The sequence below is a fragment of the Tenrec ecaudatus genome, chromosome 2 (genome assembly GCF_050624435.1).
Source record: "Tenrec ecaudatus isolate mTenEca1 chromosome 2, mTenEca1.hap1, whole genome shotgun sequence".
In the NCBI taxonomy this organism is placed as follows: domain Eukaryota; kingdom Metazoa; phylum Chordata; class Mammalia; order Afrosoricida; family Tenrecidae; genus Tenrec; species Tenrec ecaudatus.
Window position 1 is genome coordinate 265,754,306 of NC_134531.1, and position 25,157 is coordinate 265,779,462.

The 25,157-nt window shown below is 38.1% G+C and overlaps 1 non-coding gene and 1 pseudogene across 1 annotated transcript; both read left to right on the top strand.

Annotated features, from left to right (window-relative positions):
* The first annotated feature begins 7,607 nt into the window (after window positions 1-7,607).
* LOC142441474 (dynein regulatory complex protein 8 pseudogene) lies at window positions 7,608-8,120 on the top strand (annotated as a pseudogene).
* Window positions 8,121-10,256: 2,136 nt separating this feature from the next.
* LOC142442195 (small nucleolar RNA SNORA42/SNORA80 family) lies at window positions 10,257-10,388 on the top strand. The gene has a single exon (XR_012783423.1). It is a non-coding gene; the product is annotated as a small nucleolar RNA SNORA42/SNORA80 family (small nucleolar RNA).
* Window positions 10,389-25,157: the final 14,769 nt, after the last annotated feature.

A 25,157-nucleotide genomic window follows, 5' to 3' on the forward strand; every position in this document is an offset into this window, starting at 1 on the left:
TAATATGTAATTTGTAATGTGAATGATTTTTACTATGTAAACATGGTTATCAAGTGTGTAGTGTTCTTGCCATGAAGTGGCACTTGGTAGGCTCTGACTCATTTGACCCTACGTTCAGTAGGATGAAACATTCTCGATATCCATGCCATTCTCATGAGCATTGCTGTGCAAAAGCCCAATGTTGCAACCACTGTATTAATCCGTCTATCTCCTTGAGGTCTTTCTCGTTTTGCTGACTCTTTGCTGCTTTTTAAAGACAGCTCTAGCACTGATGGTGATTTTTTTTCAGTGAACACTTGCTGAAAGGCTATTTAAAACATCAATTGGTCTTTGTACTCTGTTACACAGTATTTTTCTTGACTAACTAACTATGGACTCTTTGTCTTCATTGATTACCTCGCAGCCTTGAATGAAGACTAATGATCAAACAAGAAAGGCAACATAGGCAAACATGGGAAAACTAGGTAAAGGAAGAGTCTGCATATCTCTTGCCATAACTGCTCTCACGGTCAACTTCTGGGCAGTGTCTATGAAGCCTGTATAAGCTCACTTCTCGGTGTAGGCCCCCCAAAAAGGAAAGTATGCAACTGAAAATGGTTATGCCCTAAAGATACCTTTAAATAATTGGTTATTCCTTGCCTTAGATTTTGAGAACATGAATTGAACTTAAGACTTTAGTAATAACAAAGCTACAAATTTTAGAAGAGGTAAATATATATTAAATCTATTGTAATAATGCTAAATGCCATTGACTAACCAGTGTTAGTCACTAACTGTTCTTCTGAATTTGATCCATTGGGTAATAGTTGCTAAAGAACGATAAGCACTATTTCTAAAATTTCTGATCAGTATAAAAGTTCCCAGGGACCAAGAAACTAGTATGATTTTAAATAAAAGATCCTATTTAGTCTTCCTTATTTATACAAGTGTACTATATGATGATGCCACATAACATCTCAACTGCCATCATGTATATTTCAAGATAATTTTTGAAATGATTAAAATATAACTTCTTAAAAGAAAGCAATATGTGAAAGAGTAAAAAGTCATGGAAAAATGGAAACAAAGGATAATAAAATTTTTTCAAAAACTTTTTGAAGCCTCTGACATGTAAGAATCTATTTTCAACATTCATTGATATTCTTTTTTTTTATTCTAATCTTTTTTTAAACATTTTATTAGGGACTCATACAACTCTTATCTCAATCCATACATATACATACATCAATTGTATAAAGCACATCTGTACATTCTTTGCCCTAATCATTTTCAAAGCATTTGCTCTCCACTTAAGCCCTTTGCATCAGGTCCTCTTTTTTCCCCCCTCCCTCATGAACCCTTGATAAATTATAGATTATTATTTTGTCATATCTTGCCCTATCCGGCATCTCCCTTCACCCCCTTTTCTGTTGTCCATCCCCCAGGGAGGAGGTCACATGTAGACCCTTGTAATCGGTTCTCCCTTTCCAACCCACTCACCCTCTACTCTCCCATATTCTTATTAAGAGTATTTTCTGAAAAAATTCAAGTGCTAGAAAAAGCTTAGATTCCCTATTAGTAATGTTTTCATAATAGAGTTGTTATTTAGATATTGATAAGGTGTATTAGTATACTAATTATTTATATGTGTTTCAGGGAGCTTATAGCCTAAATGGTTAAAAATAATTAGATAAAATTTAACACAGTGGAATTTTCTAGTATGTACATGTGTCTTTATGTAAATTATATGGGTGTATCTACAATTGAATTTCAAATCAGTTTAATAGGAACATAACAGTTTTTGAAGTCACTTGGAGCAATAAAATTTTACAATAGCTGATAGTAATATTTGGGGCACAGTGAATACAGAATGATTTAGGTTATTTAGGTAGCTTTAAATTTATACTTGAGAAATCAGAATTGATTATAACTAACTGAAAATTACTCTAAGTTCTTAAGATTGAAATGATGGAATCAGCAATATTTTATAGACACAGAGAGATAAGGAATTATAGCCATGATATTAACAAGGATAGAATGGGAGAGATTTAGAATTCAAAGGATGTAGACTGAAATTACATAAGCACTTAGAGCTCCCAGAGCATAAGGCAGTAAAGGAGAAAGACAGAACTGAATCTATATTAAATAGATATCCCGAGAAAACCAATGTCCTTAGTTTATAATGCTCTTTTGTCAAAAGAGCATAATGTGTGGCATCAAATAGATCTCCTTTCTCTACTTGTTAGAAAAATACATTTTTCTAAAAATAAAATCTGTAGTATCCTGAAAAAGGAAGCAAATGGGCCATTTATCCTTAAGGGCCAGTTTCTTTATTTTGTAACTGTTACTGACCATTGTATAAATGAAAGCCACTCTATATTTTAATATATATAAGCTAGTATTTTTAATCTTATATTTACATAACTCAAAAAATGATAAAGCCTTGTGGATAAAATACTTGGTATTCTAGGGCTGCAAATATTGATTCCTTGGCTTATATATCAATTATATATATGGACCTTTTATGTATAATTATTATATTTTAAAAGGAACAGAATCATCACATGCACTTCTGAAATTATTTGTTGACCGCTCTCCTTAGGCATTTTTCCTATTTAAGAATTTTATTTCACCTAAAGACATTTGTATACTAAGTATCAGTTCTGGAGTAAAATTGTCTTATTCATTAAAATGTTCTGCCACTCATTAGCTGGGAAACCTCTAACAAGTATCCTAAACTCTCTGTCCTCTAATGTGTCATATACATAATCAAGAGGTCAGTAGAATCATTGTAAGTCTAGAGCTGCTGAGATAGTTCCAATTATATTATGTGCACTTAATAAATACTAACCCAAATAAAATCCACTTGTGTTGATTCCAGCTATTTATATGCTATGATAATGGCCTTTAGCACGTAACACTTTTCCTATCCCAGGGTATATCTCGGACAACTGATCTGATTTCAGAAAACTGACTTCTCTCCTCCATCAGGCAGCATGGCATTGATGTACTAGTATCCACTTATTCATTATTCTAAAGCAAACATAAATTATAGCCCTTATTTTCCAGGGGATAAAACTGAATCTCAAACAAGTAGAGGCCAAAAAGATAAAAATTTCAAAGATATGAGTAATATAAAGATAAATAGTATGCTGTATTTTAAGTATAATCTTATACTCATTTCCCTTATTTGTAAAATACATTTTATTTTCTCAAAACATAATGACTAACAACACTTAAGCTCAGGAATCAGAGTGTCTAGTTTCAGACTACTTCTGCTTGCATGTCTTGTGTTTTCATTACTAAGCAAGTATACTTAATCTATATGTACCTTAGATATCTCACCAATATAATAAGTAACTTATTTCAATTTTAAAACAATGAACAGATATGGACAGTAAATCATCGCAAAGGTGATCTGGTATATTGTAAGCATTTCACACATGCTTCTGTGAAGATACATTTTTCTACTCACCTCAAATAAAAATATTCAGCCAACTATATATTATCATGATATAGTATTGAATATTTATTTAATTAAGATATTAAATCATAAACTATTAAGAAAGTTATTTTTCCCTTAGTTAAGCATAGATTATCAGCTGAGAGTGTTTCTAAAATTATATATTGTGAATTATACTCTGCACACATACACACACACAAAGGCCTCCTTCATGCATTTAACTCTGAAAAATATGATAGCCAATTACATAAATATTGAAGGGAAACAATGAAAGATTTGGCTAAAAGAAAATATGATCTAGCAAATACAATAAGGGGACTGGATTTTCAAAAATTGATTACAACAAATGGAATTAATTCTGTTAAAAGGAGAAAAGGATTAGTACAAATACAAGTAATTTTCAAGTGATATCAAAAAACAAAATCAATGAGGTAGAATGTGAACTGCATAATAAAAGCATAAGAATAAACCAAGGTTATTTGCTTTTCTCTGGTCATTATACATTTATCCAGATAATGTGATTTATAATAAAATATGCAAGCAATATGCCCACCAATATGACTGCACATATTTAAAGCTTATTACCCTTTTAGAGCTCTGAAACATATCTGAAATTGCCTTATCTTTAAAATGATATATTAATTATAGTGAATGCTTCCTTATATTTTTTTAACTAATGTATTTGTCATAGAAATATTTAACCTATTTCAAACAACTCTTATAGGAGTTAAATTAAGAAATGTACTACCACTTTTATCAGAGATAATAGAGGGCATAATTTGGAGAATATATTGAGACATTTAATAAAAAGACATGACTAAAATTTCCAAGAATTGATCATTTGCTCAGTTTTGTGAAGCATACAATATTTTCTTAACAGGGCCCCTTTTCTATGTGTGAAAATGGATGAGTTGATTAACTGGATACCCTGATTTTGTTTTCTTTTTTCTTTTCTTGTTTTTTTTTTCTTTTGGTGAAAATATACACCACAAAGCACACACTCATTCAATAATGTATACATGTATATAATATTGATAACATTCTTCACATTTTGACTATTATATTTTTAATCACAATTATAGTAGATTCTCTGTCCCTTGAAGTTCTTATCTGTGCTAAGAGTTACTATTATTTTGATCTCTTATTGATAATTCTTTAAAAGGGTGCAGCACTCAAGGACACCACTTTTTAAAATAGTGTTTTTAGTTCAAGAACAATTTCACAGGAGGGTGTGCATTTAAACCGAGGTGGCAAATATCTCGTTCTTGGGTCACTTTCTTCCTGTCTGGTATCCGGTGAATGGAGGCCAGTTGAATTTCGTTTGGTATCTCTCACACACTTGGAAGACCCTCAGTACCACATAACAGAGGACGAAATATCAAAGAAACTCTCAAAAGATTAGGCCAGTTCACTGGATAGACTCATACGCTATGACTCTTCAAACCAAGGGATCTAATTCCCTGAATTGTTTAGTTGTAACTACATAATATCAACTAGTACATTTTCTTTGTTGTTGTTTAAAATTAGATGTGGCTTTTGCTGTAGCTTATAAAATTGTATTTGCCTTTATTTTCCCTGCCTTCCCTGCACTGTTTTCTTGCTGTACAGATTCATGATATAAATTGTATTTTTCAATTACCGCATATACACATGTATAGCCGAGTTTTTCAGTACATTGTTATGCTGAAAAAGCCTCCCTCAGCTTACACCCAAGTGAGGGTCCCACTCACCTGTTCTCCGGTGCAGTGCGGGTGTTCTCAGGTCTCTCCCGCTCACCTGCAGGCACCTGCAGCCTCTGTGCGTGCTCCGAGGACTGCTGACCACTCTTCGTTTCTCCTGCACCCAAGCGGCCTCCATGTTGTCCGTGCTGTACTGGGCAAGAACCAGCCCGCTTCTCTGTGCTGGCACCTGGTGCGCACCGCATCCTTGTCAGATGATTGTTAGCTGAAGCTGCTCTTTTTCTCCCGCTCTTCTCCAGGGCTGTGACCAATGACGTAGCCTTTACAGTGTTACCTGTGCTTGGTCACCCCCCTGCCCCTTGCTCCGCCCAAGCATTGCTGAATACAAGTACCAGCATCTCTCTGGTCTTGGATATGCCGTACTTTTATTTACAGTACTAAGTCTGCTGCACATTATTTTTTATTTTCTTATTAACCCCTATCTGGACCCAGTGTTGACTATGCTTGCATAAAACAGCCTGTGTTAGGGTTCATAACATACACGCTGTGCTGTGTACGCACTGTGTTTCTGCATGGGTTGCATTGGCACTTCCCATACATATGCGGTAACGCTGCATAAGCAGTAACCCAGCACATGCATGCACAACTCAGCGTGTTTATTATGGGCCCAAACCCAGGCTGCTATATGCAGTCACGTCAGCGCATTCTGGAATATCATCAGCCTGCGTTAGGCCTCAGATTATACATGCTCCATTGTGTCCATGCGGTAAGCAGCGCATGCAGAAACACTGTGTGGATAGTTGTTGACACCATATTTTTTTGTTGACCCTCTTTTCCCCTTACAGAACTAGTTTACTGTTTTTCTTGGTAATAATTATTCAAACGCATTTAACCTACTGATGCCTCAATGAAAGTAATTTTATTGGTATCTATTTCTATTTTCCAATTTACCAGTAGCTGCTGCATTTCCCACCCTAGGCTTATATTCCAGTCAATAAGTTTCCCCAGTTTTTTGTTGTAAAATTTGGGTCAGGTGATACTTAAGTGTATACAGCATATAACCCTTGGTGGATATCAATTTTCTCCTTACTCAATTTAAAAAGCATTCTTTCCCAGCTAATAACTCCTTTTCTCCCTCACTTTTCTACTCCAATTAATCACTGCCATCAAGTTGATGCTGACACACAGTCGAGTCTATAGGACAGGCTAGAACTATCCTGTGAGTTTCCAAGACTATAACTCTTTATGAGAGTAGAAAGTTTCATTTTTCTCCCAAGGAACAGCAGGTTATTCCAAACTGCTGAAATTCCACTTAACCACCCATCTCATAATGATTACACCACCACGGCTCCTTAATCACTAGTAACCATTCATTTATATTCAACAATTCTTGTCATTTCATATAAGTTAGATGGTATAATATTTTCAATTCCCAATTGACTTATTTCACTCAGTAGGCTATCCTTGATGTCCATCCATGCTGTATATATTTTTCCTTCCGGTTTCTTTAACGTTGTGTAGTTTTCCTATATATATATGAGCTTATTAATATTATATATATGTATGTGTACACAAATGTCACATTTATTTTGCTTGATATTTTGCTTTACATTTGTCATGTAAGTGACATATATACATATATATAACATTTTTATTTTTCATCTCTTTATCTCTTAAGTGACATGAGTTGTTTCAGTTTTGCTATTAATATGCTGTATTGAATAAAATATTGATATGTCTAGTTGTGTAATTTTTGTGTCCATAGGGTGTAAACCTGAAGGAACCCAGAGACTTGCCAATTAAGGACCCAGATGTTATCTGAGAAGTAGGTGGCTGAAACCCAACTTGTGTCTCCACAAAAGATCTGCCCCATAAATATCACTGCCTCAAATCCTAGCACAAAGTTATAATCTATCCTTTAAAGTTCTATAAGACTCTGAATTGATTTGACAGCAGTGGATAGTGGATGAGGGGCAATGCTTGAGTATGTTCTTTGGTGAATTGCCTGGAAATGCCCAATGTTTAAAAAATAAGCCTTTATCTTTAATAATAAATAAGTGTACAATTCAAACTTTGCTCAGTTTTATCAATAATGAAGTACTGTAAAGTCCCTGTGATAAAACAGCATATGTTTCATAATGTATCATTCATTTTCTCAACACTTACATGAAAATTTCAAATCATTAAAATATAGATTCAATTTAATGGGTTTATTGACATATAATTCAAATGCCATACAATTCAATATATTAACTATATGACACAAAACCATGCCATCATCACCACAATCAATTTTAAGATTTCATATTAGCTGTCCATTTCACCACAAACTTCTTTGCCATATTACTATGAAATCATTATTTTTCTTGCTATTAAAGTATTAATTTAATTACTGTCTCTATATATTTACCAGCCTAGATGTCATAAATAAAAAAATACCAAAATAAATAAATAAAGTCGAGGCCCGCCACGGGCGCCGGAGGGGGTGGGGGAGCCGCGCTGGGCGTCTCCCGGGCGACTGGCTCCACAACAAGATGGCGGAGGATAAAGACTGGGAAAGCCCAGAGACTGCAATAACAGAATTTCACAAAAGGATCAAAGAAGCCTTTGAAATATTTGACCATGAGTCGAACAATACAGTGGATGTGAGAGAGATTGGTCATTGGGATGCTGCCCCAGTGAAGGAGAGCTGCATGACCTGATTGCAGATGTAGAAGAACCCACTGGATACATCCGATTAGAAAAATTTCTTCCCGTGATGACAGAAGTACTACTGGAAAGAAGATACAGACCAATTCCAGAAGATATCCTTCTTCGTGCGTTTGAGGTATTAGATCCAGCTAAACGCGGGTTTCTCACTAAGGAAGAACTGGTCAAGTACATGACTGAAGAGGGTAAGAGTTCCTTCCTGTTGATCTTGTAATAATGATTTATTGAAGAGATTCTTTATTTTTACAAGACATATACATAAAAACTATATGTAATATAAAGGGGCATTTTAAAATCAGTCATTATCATCAAAAAGGATCATTTATTAATCTTATGTTGGTGGTACAGTGAGTTAAGCATCAGGCTGCTAGTCACAGGGGTTAGTGGTTTGAATCCACTAGCTACTCTGGGAGTAGGATAAAGTTGTCAGTTCCCATAAAGACTTACAGCCTCTGAAACCTTATAGGGAAGTTCTACTCTGCTCTATAGGGTCACTATGAGTTGGAATTGACTCAAAGCAATATTTTTTTTTGTTAATTTTTATTTTGGGGTGGTGGCAATTTTATGTGAAGTAGGAGGATAAAGGTGGGACAAGGAGAGACAGATTATTTTTTTAATTAAAATTTTTTTAAACATTTTATTAGGGGCTCCTACAACGCTTATCACAATCCAAACATATACATACATCAATTGTATAAAGCACATCCGTACATTCTTTGCCCTAATCACTCTCAACGCATTTGCTCTCCACTTAGGCCCTCTGCATCAGGTCCCCCTATTTTTCCCCCCTCCCTCCCCGCTCCCCGCTCAGAGATACAGATTCTTGTGTCATTGAAATTTGTAAAGTATAATGTATAATGATGATTGCTTCTATAGTGTATTGTATAATGTATAAAGTATAATGATTACTTCTATAAGTTTCAGTCATTCCACTTTGCAGTATGGTGAACGACTTGGCTCTCCCTACCAATGTCTGTATAAATCTCACCAAATGACTATATAGGACTATGCAAATGTGAGGTACCTGTGGCCTACTAAAGGATTGCATAGCTTGCTGATGATGTAAATAAAGGACATGGAGTACCTTTGGCGTGGAGCCATTCAAATAAGGTATATGGAACCCTAACAAGGGATTTGACAGTTTAGTTTTCTGCTTGATTTAAAATGAGCCCTCTCAAAGGTGAAAAGGGAGCGCTCCCAAGCATCAAGAAGGAATAACCAGGAGTGAGTGGACGGCAACCTAAAATCGCTGCACTAAAGTTCTTTAGTGTGGGAGACCAGAGGCTGTGGCTCCAGAGACAATGCGAGACAGGGAGTAGAGGTAGAGAAGCAGAGACAGCAGAACCAGAAGACCAACAAGAGTAGAGTGGTGGGTTTACAGAATGGAAGAGCTGAACACCTTTGGACCAAAGTGTGCTGGCAGTGTATTTATCGGCAGAACTAACAGAGCTTTATAACACTTACTAAGCAGGATTAAAGTTTGTTTGTCAACCTGACTAGGCTAGGATTCTCAGTAGTTTGGCAGTTAAACAGTAATACACTAGGATGCGATTAGTAATTAACATAATTTAATCACTTCCATAGTGAGATCTGCTATGAGCAGCCAACCAGTTGAATGTATGTTTCCTCAGGAGTCTTATCTGCTTTCAATATAAATGGAGGATATGAGAAAGCTTGCTTGCCTTTTCCTGGGTCTGAATCCTACATCTGACTCATCCACTGACCCCTGGTTCTGTGGACTGGAGCCAGTAGCCTGCCAATCCTGGAAGTTGTCAGTGGCCTGCTATTTTATTTGCTGACCTTGAATTCCTAAGTCTCTGCAGCCTGAAGCATGTCATTTAACCTGCTAGTCTTGTATTCATCAGCCCCTGCAGCTACTTGAGATGAGAGAAACCTCCAATCTGATATCTGACCCATAGACTTGCCTGTCTCTACAACTGTAGAAGCCATCTCTTTTCTATAAACCATTCCAAACATATACATATGTGGATCATAACAAATTATGGCTAGCCTTGAGAAGAATGGGAATTCCAGAACACTTCATCATGCTCATGTGGACCCTGTACCTGGATCCAGAGGCAGTTGTGCGAACAGAACAAGGGAATGCTGCATGGACCAGCAGGTAACATCCTGAAGTGGAGAAAAGATCGAAGTTGTCAAGGACTTTGTCTTGCTTGGATCCACAATCAGTGCACCTTGAAGGAGCCGTGCAGCAGTCAAGAGTAAAGAACAATGGCAATATAAGTACAAATATGTCTGATACAATTGATGGATGGATTGTATCAAGAGTTGTAAGAGGCCCCAATAAAAAGATCTTTTAATTAAAAATAAATAAATAAATAAATAAATAAAGTCTAGCAACAATAACAAAATCAATCATACGAAAATATCAGTACAAAGGAAAGCAGACACAAACCAGAACAAGTGCATGGGTTTGGATTGACGGCAGGCCCGGCCCCATGGCCCCTCATAGTGTTCCATGGCAGAGCGAACTGTCACCCTGAACCAAGCCCTGGCCTATCCCATGGGCATGGGGCACTGAAGTGGGGTGCACTGTGAAAAACAACAACAACAAACAAATTTAAAATGCGTCAAAAGGGAAAACAAATGATAAAGTATTAACTTTTAGCCTACCCTAATCTGCATTAATCCACTTTCTAAGGCACTCTGTTTAATAGCAAGGACATTCACATCCCTGGTCAGTGATCAGATGGGATTTAAAGAAGGCTCAGTCCACATAGGGCCTCTGCAAATGGATTTTGATATTTCACTGTCTTTCACAACCTTCTTTCTGCAAACCAGGTGTTCAGAGTTTAAGCTCTAATATAATTCACTCCTCCGATCTTAGATTTCATAATTTACAATCTTTGACTCAGAAAAGCTTGAATGCTTCTTCTTTGTAGACTTAGCTGACACCTCACCTAGATGGCTTCTGGTTTGAAGACAAGGGCTTAAGACTCCAGAATCATCTAGTGCCCTGGATCTGATTGTTTACAATACTTTGCTGTATCTTCTGTGGTGTCTTCATGAGGGCAAGTAGGAACATGTCAAAACAACTAATTGTTTGTAGAGTAAGGTTTAGGATTAAGCATGAGCTCAAAATACATCAATACATCTAAGGTTATATGTCCATGATCCTGTTTAGAGACATTGTTATCCTTTAACTGGGGAATATTATAAATCAGAGACGGGGAACCTTTTTATTCAGGGGTCCTCTGGATATTTATAATATTATTTATGGACCATACTGGTTAAACATTTAACTAGCACACTCCTAATTTGGGAGAAAGATGGTGTTTTCTACTCCTGTTGTAAATGACTCAATGGTAGTGAGTCTGGTTTTGGAATTTGATGGCTAGAACTAATTATCTTTGATGAGGTGTGTGATTTTATCTGGTATTGATGACTTTGTGGCCCAAGGGCCACATGTCCCCTCCCTAGGTTATAAATAATCCCCATAGGGCATATGGTAATTCCATCGACAGATCATTAAAATAGGCAATGGTATAGAATTTAAAATATTGTTAGGAAAAGGAAAGGATACACGTATCAGACAGCTTTGTAGTAAAACACAAATGAATTATTGACTTGAATAGATTAAAAACATAAGGATACAAACGATGGAGGTTGGAGATAGGGCTAAACATCCAATGATGCTTAGTCAACTATGGCAAAAGTGTGCCTGTGGGACTAAAATGCGTTCTAAGAAAGCAAGAGTATGAAAATAGCAAAGATGTTTCTTTATGTTGCCAATTATTAATAAACCAAATTCATTGCCATTGAGTCGATTCCAATTCATAGCGATTCTATAGGACAGGGTAGAACTGCCCTTACAGTTCGGAGGCTGCAGTTCTTTACGGGAGTAGATAGCCTCAAGATTTGAACCCAAACCCAGTGACTTCCTCATCTACTTTTCACACTAAGGCATTTTTGCCTTTATTCCAAAGGAGTGCTACAGTTCCTTAATCTGCAGCAGATTTGTTCCCTTAAGTCGAATTTCCAAGTCAGGTCCTTCTGGTGGGGCCTGTGAAGAATATTGTGCACCTGGAAAGGATGACGGCTTACTGGCTGTCTATAGCATTCACTCACCAAGGGTTGGATAGAAATTCAGCTCAAAGTGCCTGATTAAGAACATATACAGGACATATTTTCCCATGTGGGGTATCTATAAGTAATATTAGTGTATTTGCAATGGCAAGATCTCCTCCCTAGTTTATCTACCAATAGAAATAGTATCACCCTCTCTGAGACAGACAAGCCCCTTCCACATGTCTGTACTGGTATTTCTATTAAAGTTAACTGAACACCATTAAAGAAATATCTACAGATTTGAAATGACTATAAAACAATGGTATACCCTTTGCCCAATTTTGAGTGAGCTCTCTTTTTGATGTTAGGTTCTAGAAGCTAAAAAATATCGAAATGTGTTTGTGCATGCACACACACATGTAAGCATAAATTCTTGTTACAAAATCATAGACAAACATGATTTTTATAAACAAAATATGCATTTTTCCCTACATATATTCTATGTGTCTATCTCTCTAATCCTTCTACAAATAAGTCTGTACTCTTTGATTTATATCACATCAAAATGGTCATTTTAATATCTCTGAGGGATGTAAATGGTTTTCCTTTAAAATGCTCTTTGAGTTTGGGGAACAAAAAGATGCCTGGGGAGTTGGGGCAATATCAGAGCTATAGGATGGGTGTGGCAAGACTTCCAAGGGCATTCTCTCGAACAGTCTTGCTGCCATAAAAGAATAAGCAGGTGCAATGTCCTGATAGAAAAATAAGCCCTTTCAAAAATTTCCTGGCCTTTTTTCTACTCAACGAAAGTTTTAATTTCCTTAAACTCTTTTTTTCCTAATAAACTCCAGCATTGTCTAGCATTCTTCAAGAAAATCTATGAGACTAGATTAGGGCTAGATTATTGAGGAGGCAGGGCGGAAGAAATAGGTGGGGAGAGGAGAGAGCCACATATAAGAAGGATTTAGCAGGATGTTGTTGTTAATTTCATTTCTTGAGATGGGCTGTGCAAATATATGTGGTATGTTTCTTTAAAATCAAAAACAAACAAAAAATTCCTCCAGATTTCTGATCCCTCAAACCTAAATAGTGCTCTGAGTGGCTTTCACAAAATAATAATAATAAAAAGGAGGAGGCAAATAAAAATTGAAATAGACTCGCAGTCTTCAGTGACAAACAAGTTATCCCAAACAAATAGACAAACAAATACCTAAAGAGCACACCCTAAAGTCTCCCCAAACTGTGTCCATGGTGTTCTGTGTTGACCCTCCCAGCTTTGAATTTAACTCGCCCAAGAAATCCCTTCAGCCACTGCTTTGATTTATTTGAAGCCACCTTAATGAAACAAATAGGTATGAATTGAGAGACTTGTCTGCAGCCATCCACTAATTTTAGAGATATGTTTAAGCATGCTTTGCTAGGAATAAGCTTGATCATAAGCTTGGACTAGAAACATATTAGCTATATATATATTTTAACTTACCTGTGTGGTAGATAATTTATTAGATCTATAGTTTGCAAAGATTTTTTCTCAGTCTCTAAATTTTATTCCAACTCAATTTTAAAAGTGTTTTGATGAATATAAGTATTGAATTTCCGTGGGGTACCAAGGATCTCTTTTGTCGTCTAAATGCGTGCCCATATTGGTCTATTTGATATTCGATTATTCAAAGGAAGCGCTGGTGACATAAGGGTTATGAGTTGGGCTGTGATTCCCACAATTAACCTACAGCCATGCCGCAGGAGCAAGAAAGGGCTTCCTCCTGGAATAAACGGCTACAGTCTCAGGACCTGACAGGGCAGCTCCATGCTGTCCTATAGGGTTATTGTGGGCCAGCGTTGACTGGGAGGAATAGATGGAGTGCTCGATTTTCTATTTTGAATCATAAAAATACACTTTCATTATGATGCTTGCTTCTAATATAGCTTTGTTGTAAATGTTTTTGTTTTATTTAATCATTTTTATTTACCTTTTCATTGGGGACTCTTACAGATATTATAACAATCCATAAATCAAATGCATCAATTGAACTTGTACAGATGCCGCCATCATCATTTTCAAAACATTTTCTTTCTACTTGAGGTCCTTGAAAGCAGCTCCTCTTTATTCCCTCCCTCATCGACCTGAGTGACCCTCAATTATATATATAATAATATTTTTTCACAATCCTTTCACCTATACTTCTGCTATTTGTCCCCCTTGAGGGAGGTTATACATCCATCATTACTATCAGTTCCTTCTTCCCCCTCTTCCCTCCCCCTCACTTCCCGTATCCACATGGAATCATAACTCCCATTGCTTTTTCTAAAGGGTATATCTATCCTGGATTCTATGTATCAAAAGTTTTTATCTGTACCAATGCACATATACATGCCAGCGTAGCAGGATTTGTGTGGTCAAACTGGGGCCATGATAGTGAGAGGAGGAAGCCTTAAAGAACTAGAGGAATGTTGTGTTTCATCAGAGCTACACTGCACACTGGATGAGTCGTCCCTTCTGTGTATCATTTCTGCAAGGAAATTTCTGATGATCGACAGATGGGCTATGGGTCGCAATGATACGATTGTTTTTGATCTTCTGATCTTTGATCCTGTGAACAGCTCATGATCACACAGGTTGGTATGTTTCTTCCATTTGGACTGTGTTTCTTCCATGCTAGATAGCTGCTTGTTTAACTTCAAACTTTTAAGACCCAGATGTTATATCTTTTATTAGCCAAGAACTATCAACCTTCCTCACCACATTTGCTTATGCACCCATTTTGTCTTCATCAATCATATCAGGAAGGTGAGTGTCACACAGTGCCGCATTATTAAAGTGTTCTTGTGTTGAGGGAAAACTTAAGTACAGGTCGAAAATCCATCTGCTACTTTAGTATTTTATTATATATATACATATCCCATACCCCTATCTTTATATATTAATATAAATGTCTATATTCATACCTCTATATGTAACTTTCATCTCCTAGTTCTTTCCTCTGTTTCCTTTTTATTTCCTGCTGCTCCACCATCATGTTCACCCTTCATTTGGCTCTCAGTAATTCCTCTCTGCTACATCACAATAGATCAAACACCACTAGGCTTTCTACACCCTCCTCTCCATCATTTGTAGATCCCTCGATGTTCCCCTGTCCCTGTTTGTTGGTTCACCATTCACTTACACACACACCCCTCCAAAATCCTCCTCTTTCATGGCCCACTGGAACCTTTGGTCCCATTATTTTCTCCTCAAGATTGTTTATCCTGCCCATATTATATGGATACACATATGATAAAAAATCTTTAAAGCCTGTACATAGTTCTGTCCTTCATACCATCAAGTGATTGGGAAAGTTACTATGGTTAGTTACATTCAACATCTCAGCAGTCTACTGTTTCACCTTGTTAACCAGTGCCACCACTGAATAAATGTCATAATTGCTATATAACAGTTCAACTTTGTCTGACTATATTAATGAAGTTTAGATGATGATTCCCTGGAAAAATGTATATCGTCACATTCATTTGGATCTAATATACCTCTCTTAAAAATGTGTGAAAATTGACAACAGATATATAGCTTTATAATTTAAATTTTTGCAGTCTCTCTCAGCACCAGAGTCACAAAGGGGCCTAAATATGTGTGTGATCACAATCTTTCAGTTTGTAACACTGTCATGGCTTGTGTGTTTTAATCATTCTGGAAGCCTCCCACTGGTCAATAATACTGGCCAAATTTCAGCAGAATTCCACACTAGGAAGAAATGGCTAACTCTTTCTGAAAATTAGTCAATGGAAAAGTTATATGAATAACAACAAACTTTCTGTCAATATGATGTTAAAAAGTGAATCCCCTAGACACGGAAAATGTGCAATGGCTATAAGAATGGACACAGACTATTAATGATTATGAAGATAGTGCAGTATCAAGTAACAGTTTGTTGCAGACTCAATGGAAGTGAACAACAGTGGCAACATGTGCTTGTAAATCATCAATAAGCAAGGATGAAGCAATTTTTGATATGTTTGATAAATATTGCACAGTACCTACTCTTGCACTTTTCTACAATGAACCATAAGAAGAATAATAAGTATTTTCCCATAGTCTCTAACAGTCACCTCCACGCTGAAAGGTCACGGCCTTTGCAATACGCTTGCTCTCCTGGAGCTTATTTTCAACAAAGCTATCCTGGTCTAACCTTGAAAACACACACACTGTGTTATACTTTTAGAAATTTGTCACTTTTTTCACTTCTTTTGAGTTAATTACGCAAATAAAATAAGAGAGCTGAAGGGGAAAAAAGTTTTAGCTTGGCCTAAATTTTTAGTGTTACTTTTTATTTTCTATGTTATTCAAAGGTAGGCAACTTTCCGTCAATTTTATTTTCATTCTATGCCTACTAATAGTTCCACTGTATTTTTGTACTGATATATGCAAAAGATTTAGCTTCCTCATTGCATAAGCAGTTCAAGTTTTAAAGTAATGATGATATAGATGAAGCATTTTTTAAAATCACATTAATTTGCTCCAGTTACTTTAAATGTCAAAAGCTCTGTGCTTAGCTGAGCAATGCCTGCCTGCTCAATAAGGATAGAACTTGACAGAAGTGGAGTAAAAGTTTTAATGTTGCTCTGTTAGAAAGAGGCCGAGGGTGGCAATATTGAAATAAAACTGGATTTTCAATTATTCAAGTACTAAATTTAAATGGAATGATGCACTGAAGCAAATGTATATTTTTAAATGAGAAATAAAGTAGCATAAGCATAATTTTAGCATTTCTTTCTCTACTAATTATTTAAACTTATAAAACAAGAGTGTAAGGTGGCATGAGCCAAAGGCCCAGTATCATATGTGAACAAAAATGAGAAAATAAAAATAAGAAAAGTAGAATAAGTAAGTAATGTGCCAAAGTTCAGAAACTTTTGCAACATAACACCGAATTTCTACCAAGCTGATGTGTTCTTTGACATCCTTTGGTTACATTGTTCTATCGTTGGGCCTCATCAAATTACTTCCCAATTCTTGGACCTTATGTACAACATAACAAACACTGATTGATACTCATGTGCCATCCTCAAAATCATTGCTATACTTGACCCCATTTTACAGACAGTGTTTCAATAAATCCTTCACATCCACAATATTCCTCATTTCCATTGGACCTCAAGTTTACCTAGCATGATATCATTCTGAAGAGAGTGGCCCCTTCTCATATCCAAACGACATGAAGTGAAGCATCACTGTCCTTGCTTATAAGACACATTTTGACTGAATTTCTTCCAAGACAGTTTTGTTCCTTCTCCTGATAATTTATAATATATTCAATGTTTTCACCAAAATCATAATTCTAAGACATCAATTATTCAATCTTTGGTATTAATTGTTGTTTTTTTGCATACAAAGAAGTGACGGAAAATGCAATTCCTTTGTTCAAGTTCACCTTGGTTCTTAAAGGATGTTTTCCTTCTTAAAACTTAAATAGGCCTTTGGATGCAAATTTACTCAATGCACTACCTCATTCAATTTTGACTAGTAGGAATGGAATCGGCTTTATGGCAATGTGTGAGAGCAATGAATGAGGCTCGGCCACCCACACCTGGACTCCACTTATTTTCCGTGGTCTTTTCTGCCGTGGTTGGAGCAGCCAGCCATTCATGAAAGGCTCCCGCAGCAGGGAATGAACAACTACAATGCTTACATGGAGTTTGTCCCTGACCCCTAAGCCTGTGGCTGGATCCCACCACAGTGCCAGACTGAGGCTCTTGAAGCTGCAGCCAGAACTCATTCATGGTCCATCAGCAGATCATCACACAAAGCGCCCCTGGTACTACAGCCCTCCCACTGTTCTGTCCTGGCCCCAAGACTTCTCCACTGGGCCGCTCTAGTCCCCAGAGCTGACCTGCAAAAGCACTGTAACCCCGCTGATTCTTGGCCAGGGCTCTGCCAACTCCACCGTTCCCCCATAGAACTCAACTGGCCCCGGGGCTCCCCACTGGGCTGTCCCCAGCCCCATGACTCTCCTATCAGCCTGGGCCAAACCCATGGTCCCTCCTTCAGCCCACTCAGACCATAGACCATGGCTCATCCACAGGTCTGCCATGGTCCTGTGGCTTCTAAGGCAAGGCAGTGTGGTCCCTGGGTTCCCGTGTCCTGGACCCTCGACTCACCCACCCCGTAGCTCCAGCCCCATGTGACCTTCCCTGCCATAGGCCCACCACAGCTCCAAGGTCCACACACATGCTAGCTCTGGTCCCATGGCTTCCCTACCCTACCAGAAACAGATCTGTAGCACCCCAGCTGCCTGGCTCATAGCTGTGGTTTTCCTCTGCCATGTGACCTGGTGCAGCTGATTCTTGGCTAGCTCACACTATTCCCATGGCCACACCACTGGCCAGCCCTAGCCTGGCCTACTGGCCAACCGACCGTCACCAATTGACAGTCATCATCGAAGGCCCACTTCCCTAGAAGAATGTGCTACAGAGGACAACACTGAAGTTACATGCTGGGGAGGAGGGCTGGGCTGTCCTTCCCACATAGAAACAAACTAAGAATGAAAGAGAAAGAGTGAGGAACTAGACCCCATTCTGGCACACCAAATCCCAAGGATGGTGTCCCTGCTCAGAGCAGTTAAGGGACAGAAAGAAATGTAGGGCCAACAACAGCCCAAGACACGATATTCCCTCACTGGAACATCACTCTACGGAGGACAATACTGGGGATAGAGTGTGGGGAGTGAGTCTGGTCCGATTCCCCCCCCCCCCCCCCGCAGTGGGTTGAAACAAGAAGGAAACATAACAGACCAGAAATGGAAGCAAAGTCACGAAGCCTCTGGAGAATCCCCAAAATAGACTTCAGACTTGGCCTGGTGGGGAACTAGTCCTAAATGTCAGTGGACAGACCTGGAATTATGTATAGGGTGTTTTTTTCTTTGTTGTTTTTGTTTTGTCTATGTCTGTAAGATAGAGCTGAGAAGCAAGCCCAAGAAAAAAAGCAATGGGAAATACAGTTCTTGGGAATTTAGGGGAGGAGGCAGTGGGGGTGAAAGAACCTGTGAGCAAATAAATTCACGGACAGGGCAACCACTAGGGAGCTAGAATTGATGGTGAGGGGGCGTCCAGAGTTCTTGGTTGTGTTGGAGCAACTGAAATCTAGCCAAGAAGAATTGCTGAGAAGTAAATGAGAGGCTGACCATGATAGTGGGATAGGAGGAAGGTAAAGGAAATGGAGGAAAGAACTAGGAATCAAAATTATTTATAGAAGTATAAACATAGACGTGTACATATAAATATATTAATACATGAAATAGGGGTGTTAGTCAATGTACCAATTGTGATAAGACTTTTAAAATATGTTTATATTGCAATACATGGAGGTAGTGGGCAGACTTGGGGCTTCTCCTTTACTTTTGCCTACACACAATAGCACTTTCTTCAATAACATGACACTGAGCAATTCCTGACACAATCACTGAAGGCAACTGGGTGCATTGAGCAAATGTGAAGAAAGCATATGGTACTTGGCTATGAAAACATATGGCCTCTGGGGTCTTAAAAGCTTGAAGTCAAGCAAGCAGCCATATAGTATGGAGTCAACAAAACCCACATGGAATAAGCACATCAGCCTGTGTTATCATGAGGTGTTGATGGGATCAAGTATAAGAAGTTCAAAAATAAACAACCTCATGTCCTTTAACTATGTTATTAGGAGAAACCAGTCTCTGGACAAAGTCGTCGTGTTTGGTAGGCTAGATGTGCAAAAGAAAACAGGAAGCTCTTCAAGGAGATGGATTGACACAGGGGTAACAAAAATGGACACAAAGATATCAACAATTGTGAGGATGGTGCAGGGCAGTGTAGTATTTTGTTCAGTGGTCAATGTAGTCACTAAGTACTAACAGACTTGATATCACCTAGCAACCACAACAATCAAATATAATTAAGCTTTCTGGAATTCCTACACTCCATGTTTTCAAACATTTGTTGTGATTCACACTGTCAAATTCCTTTACATATTCAATAAAGCACAGATGAACATCTTTCTAATATTCTGTTTTCAGCCAATATCAATCATAAAAAGAATGATGTTACATGTTCTCTTATTCCAATTTGAATCTGCCAACTGCCTGCAATGTATTGCTGAAATTCCTTTTGAATTATCTTTAGCAAAATTGTACTTACTTATGGTAATAATGATACCGTTTAATTATTTTTGAATGGTATTGGAGCTCTTTTATTTGGAAGAGGCACTAATACTTTAGCTTGTTACCCATATAACTTTCTAAAATTTTGTTCCCCAAAGATGATTTATTTTGTTGCATCTTTTTGGTGAACTATCTCAATGGATATTCTGTTAATGCTGGAACTTTACTTTTCAACAATACATTCAGTAAAGTTGGTATTGATAATCAAATACCATTGGTTTCTGAATTGTATTTGGTTATGACTGTTAATCAAGCTTTCTGTTTAGAAGTTATGAAAATATTGTGTAGCAGTGTGCAACAAAAATGTCCTGATTTGTGGTAGATGGGAGACTGGCTTTACCATCATGACAATACCCCTGCTTACGCAGCAATACGAGTGTGCCAGTTTTGGGTCAAAAAACAGCATGCCTCTCTTACACCACACACCTTACTCACCTGACCTCACTTCTTGTGATTTCTTTTTGTTTGCCTGAATGAAGATTGACATGGAGGAACATAGATTTGACAATAGAGAAGAGGTGAAGAAAAAAATGAGGGAGGTGCTCTCAGCCATCTAAACAGATGAATTTGATAAATGTTTCCAAGAATGGAATCACAGATTTGACAAATGTATTAAGTGTAATGGAGAGTACTTTGGAGGTGATATGACTGGTTTTTTTTTATTAAATGCATAGTTTTTTTGTGGGGTGGAGATTCCGGGATTTTGGCGGTACCCCCTTGTGCTACGCATTTTCAAAAACAGTTTTGAACTGGTTTTCTTCTTATGTTGCTTACAATCTTTACCTTTCATATACATTTCAAATCACATTTCCTTTGTTTTAATTTTTAAACTCATTTCTCTTAAAAGACTCTTGGTGGAGTACTTGGTTAGGAATTGGACTGCAAACAACAAGGTCAGTGGTTTGAAACCACCAGGGCTCCTCAGGAGCAAGATGAGCGTGTCTAATTCTGTAAATAATTACATTCTCAGAAACCCACACGGGGCATTTCTTCCCTGCTCTATAAGGGTGCTATGTGCTCACATTCCTGACGTGGGAATGAATTTCAGTTTGTTTTTTCTTTTTTCAAGTTTACTCTTTATGAACAGTTGACTCTTAAAAACATCATTGTTTGGAACTCTGACTTCCAGAGAAGTAGAAAATTCATGCCTAACTTACAATTGGCCCTGTACAGCATGAATTTGAGCTACATGGTCCGACTTACACATGTATTTCGGTTGCTGTTGCTTTTGCTATGAGTTTATTGATGCAAATTTTGGCTTAAGACACCTTTGATGCTAATCATTTTTGTTTTCACAGTTCTTCTCTGTAGTGACTGGAGAGATTGAAGTAATTAAAGAAAACTGCTCCTGTGGAGATGACGAGCGTCTCAGCATTTACTACAATAGCAAGTGGAAAAAATATGCACGCCAGTGGACCATGCAGTTCAAACGCATGTTGTTCAAGAATGAATTATATTTGACCTCTCCCTTTTCGTTATAGTTACATATTTTTTCTGTTTTTACAATTTTCTGATTATTTTCGAATAATGAATGTCATGTTTTCAAATGGTGGTTTTTTTCTTACACAACTGAAGGTTTTATTGAGTTTTGTTTGCTTTCTTAATTATAAAAATATTAATGATTAAAATTTTTCACATGTTACTTGGCACCAGCATTTAGAGAATGTTCTTCATCTGATGGTAAGACTTTATGTTCATTTATATGCACATATTTTTCCAGACTATTTCCATGTTGGTAGAGTTTGGGTTTTTTTTCTCTATTTCTGATTGAAAAGGAAAGGTTTCCAAAGAAAAGTCGTTCCCTGGAGGTTTTTAAGTTTGCGTATGTGTGAATTGCTGACACGGTCGCCTTAGTAGCTACTGCTCTGCCTCACCAGTTACATTTCTAATCTCTGTGCAATTATAAGGGAATATCCAGGTTTTATTGACCTGGATTGAACCAGTTCATAAAGGCCTCTGGCTCTGTGTTGCGCTTACCAGTTTTTACATCTATCACTACAAGTGTAAGATATATTTTTTCTAAGTGGGGTGAGGTCCTCATCTTTAATTATTTTTCCTGGGTCATCCAAAGAATTACGTGCTTGCTTACTAGCTGAAAGTGTGGTGATTTGGATTCACCCAGAGGCATCTTGGAAGACAGGCCTGGCAGTGTTCTCCTACCAAATGACAGCTTTTAGGACATTTTGGTGCAGTTCTGATCTGCATATTCAAGGGTCCCATGAATTAGAATGAATTTGATAACAACTAACAGCAAAAACAAACCTAAAGGTTAACAGTTCATATCCACCCAGCATTACAATGGAGAACAGGCCTTCAAACCCTTTGGAACCATTTTTCTATATGTTCACTATGAGTCTAAATGGACTCAGTGGCTACGGGCCATGGCTTGAGAACCCTTTTGTTGTGAAATTATGAGGGAAGGATAGGTAAAATAGGAAATCTCTGCTTCTCATCTCCAAACCCAACTCTCTCTCTTAAGAAACTTTCCTCTAGTTCTTAAATGCTTCCTCTGTACCCACCCACCGCCCACTCCTATTATCATGATCCGAATTCTACCTCGCAAGTCTGGCTAGACCAGAGGATACATCCGGGTAGAGGTAGGAACTGGAAACACAGGAAATCCAGGGCAGATGATACCTTCAGGACCAGTGGTGTGAGTGGCAATATTGGGGGGGTAGAGGGAGAGTAGGTTGGAAAGAGGGAACCGATTACAAGGAGCTACATGTGACCTCCTCCCTGGGGGACGGACAACAGAAAAGTGGGTGAAGGGAGATGTCAGACAGGGCAAGATATGACAAAATAATAATTTATAAATTACCAAGGGCACATGAGGGAGGGGGGAGCGGGAAAGGAGGGGGAAAAAAAGAGGACCTGATGCAAAGGGCTTAAGTGGAGATCAAATGCTTTGAGAATGATGAGGGCAAAGAATGTACAGATGCGCTTTACGCAATTGATGTATGTATGTATGGATTGTGATGAGTTGTATGAGCCCCTAATAAAACGATTAAAACAAAAAAGGATGGTTTTAAGAATCTTGTGGATGTAGAAAGTTGCAAGAAATTCAAAAGGAACAAACTAAGAAGAAATAGCTCTTTCCTGCTGCAGGTTTGTTTGTATCACGCTGGTTAAGTTAGACCTGTGTGGGGAGAAATGAAACGAGCCCCACTTTGCAGCAGGTTGGCAAGTTTAGCTTTGGAATAAAGCATATTCAAATATTTTTTATTCATTTCAATCATTTTATTGGGGCTCTTACAGCTCTTGTAACAATCCATACAACAATTGTATCAATCACATTTGTGCATATGTTGCCATCATTATTTTCACAGCATTTTCTTTCTACTACTTGAGCTCTTGGCATCAATTCTTCTTTTTTTCCATCCCACCCCCATCCTCCCACCCTTGTGAACACTTGATAAAATTTTTAATTTTCATATCTTACACCATCCACTGTCTCCCTTCATCCACCTTCCTGTTGTTCCTCTCCCCGGGGGGTGGTAGTGGTGGTGGTGATGGTATTTATATATTGATCATTGTGATTGGTTCCCTCTTCTCCCCTGACCTTCCTCCTACCCTCATGGTGTTGCTACTCCCATTATGTTCCTGAGGGGTTTATCTGTCTTAGATTCTGTGTGTTATGAGCTCACATCTGTACCAGTGTACGTGCTCTGATCTAGCCAGATTGGTAAGGGAGAACAGGGTCATAATTGTGGTGGGAGGAAACATGAAAGAACTAGAGGAATGCTGTGTGTCTCTCCAGTGTTATACTGCACCCTGGCTGACTCATTCTTCCTTGTGATCCTTCGGTGAGGGGATGTCCAATTGTCGACAGAGGGGCTTTGAGTTTCCACTCTGATCCTCCTCATTCACATCGATATGATTGTTTGTTTTGGATATTTTGATCTCTGATACCTGATCCCGTAGACACCTCCTGATCACATAGCCTTGTGTGACTCTTCCATGGGCTTTTTTGGTGGACTTTGTTATTTTCCTGTTAACTTGTTACTTCCTGCTGCTAGTGTAAGTTCAAGCCTTTAAGACCCCATATGCTGTATCTTCAAATAGCTGGATGCCATCAGCTTTCTTCACCACATTTGCTATGCACCCATTTCGCAGGCAGGTGAGCATCAAAGAATGCCAAGTTATTAGAACAAAGAGTTCGTGTGCTGAGGTAGGGCTTGAGTAGTGGACCAATGTTCGTCTGCTACCTTAATACTTAACACATAAAGATATGTACATAGACCCATATCCCTGTTGCTATATATTAATAGATTTACGTATATACATGCCTATGTTTATACCTCTTTAAATATCTTTTGCCTTCTAGTTCTTTTCACTATTTCCTTTTACTTTTCACCTGCCCCACTATCATGCTCAACCTCCAGTCAGCTCTTAGTAATTCCTTTTGGCTATGTTTGACAAACCCCACCAGGTGTTCTATGACTTCTTTGTCATCAATTTTAAATCTCTTGTTACTGCCTTGTCCCTGAGTTTGTTGGCTCCTTCCTCCCTTTCCCGACCTCCTCTCTTGCATGTCTTCCGGGAACCATCATTTCTGTTGTTTGCTCCTTGGGATTATTTTTCTTGCCTATCTTATGTAGATTGACATAGAAAAAAAAGAAAAAGCCTATAAATAATCCCAGACCTGTCTGCTGACCCTTATGAATATTTTCCAATTAGGTCTGCCGAAGTGGCAAGCCCTACCCCCCACCCCATCCTCCAATGAGAAGTCTATTTTCGGTATTCCTCAGGAATTTCATTGCCTTGCTCTCCTTGATGCTCTGTGGTGCTCCCTTTGTATTTCACAAGGGTGTGTGTGGGGGGGCACTGTGTCTCCAGTGCTGTCCTCCGTATCACTGCCAATCAGTTAGGGGATGTTATGTTCGTGCTGGGCTTTTCTGTGCATTGCTGGGAAAGTTTTTTCTAATTGTCTAAACAAAAACTGCTGTTGGGACATTTTGTAACTCTTAGCTACCCTGCATGACAGGGGTAAACTGTCCCTGCGGTTTTCTGGGACTACGACTCTTTACAGGATTAGAAAGCTTCATCTTGCCCCTTCAGCGTGGCTGCTGTTTTTGTACAGCTAACCTCATGGTTAACACTCTAACTTGTAACTCC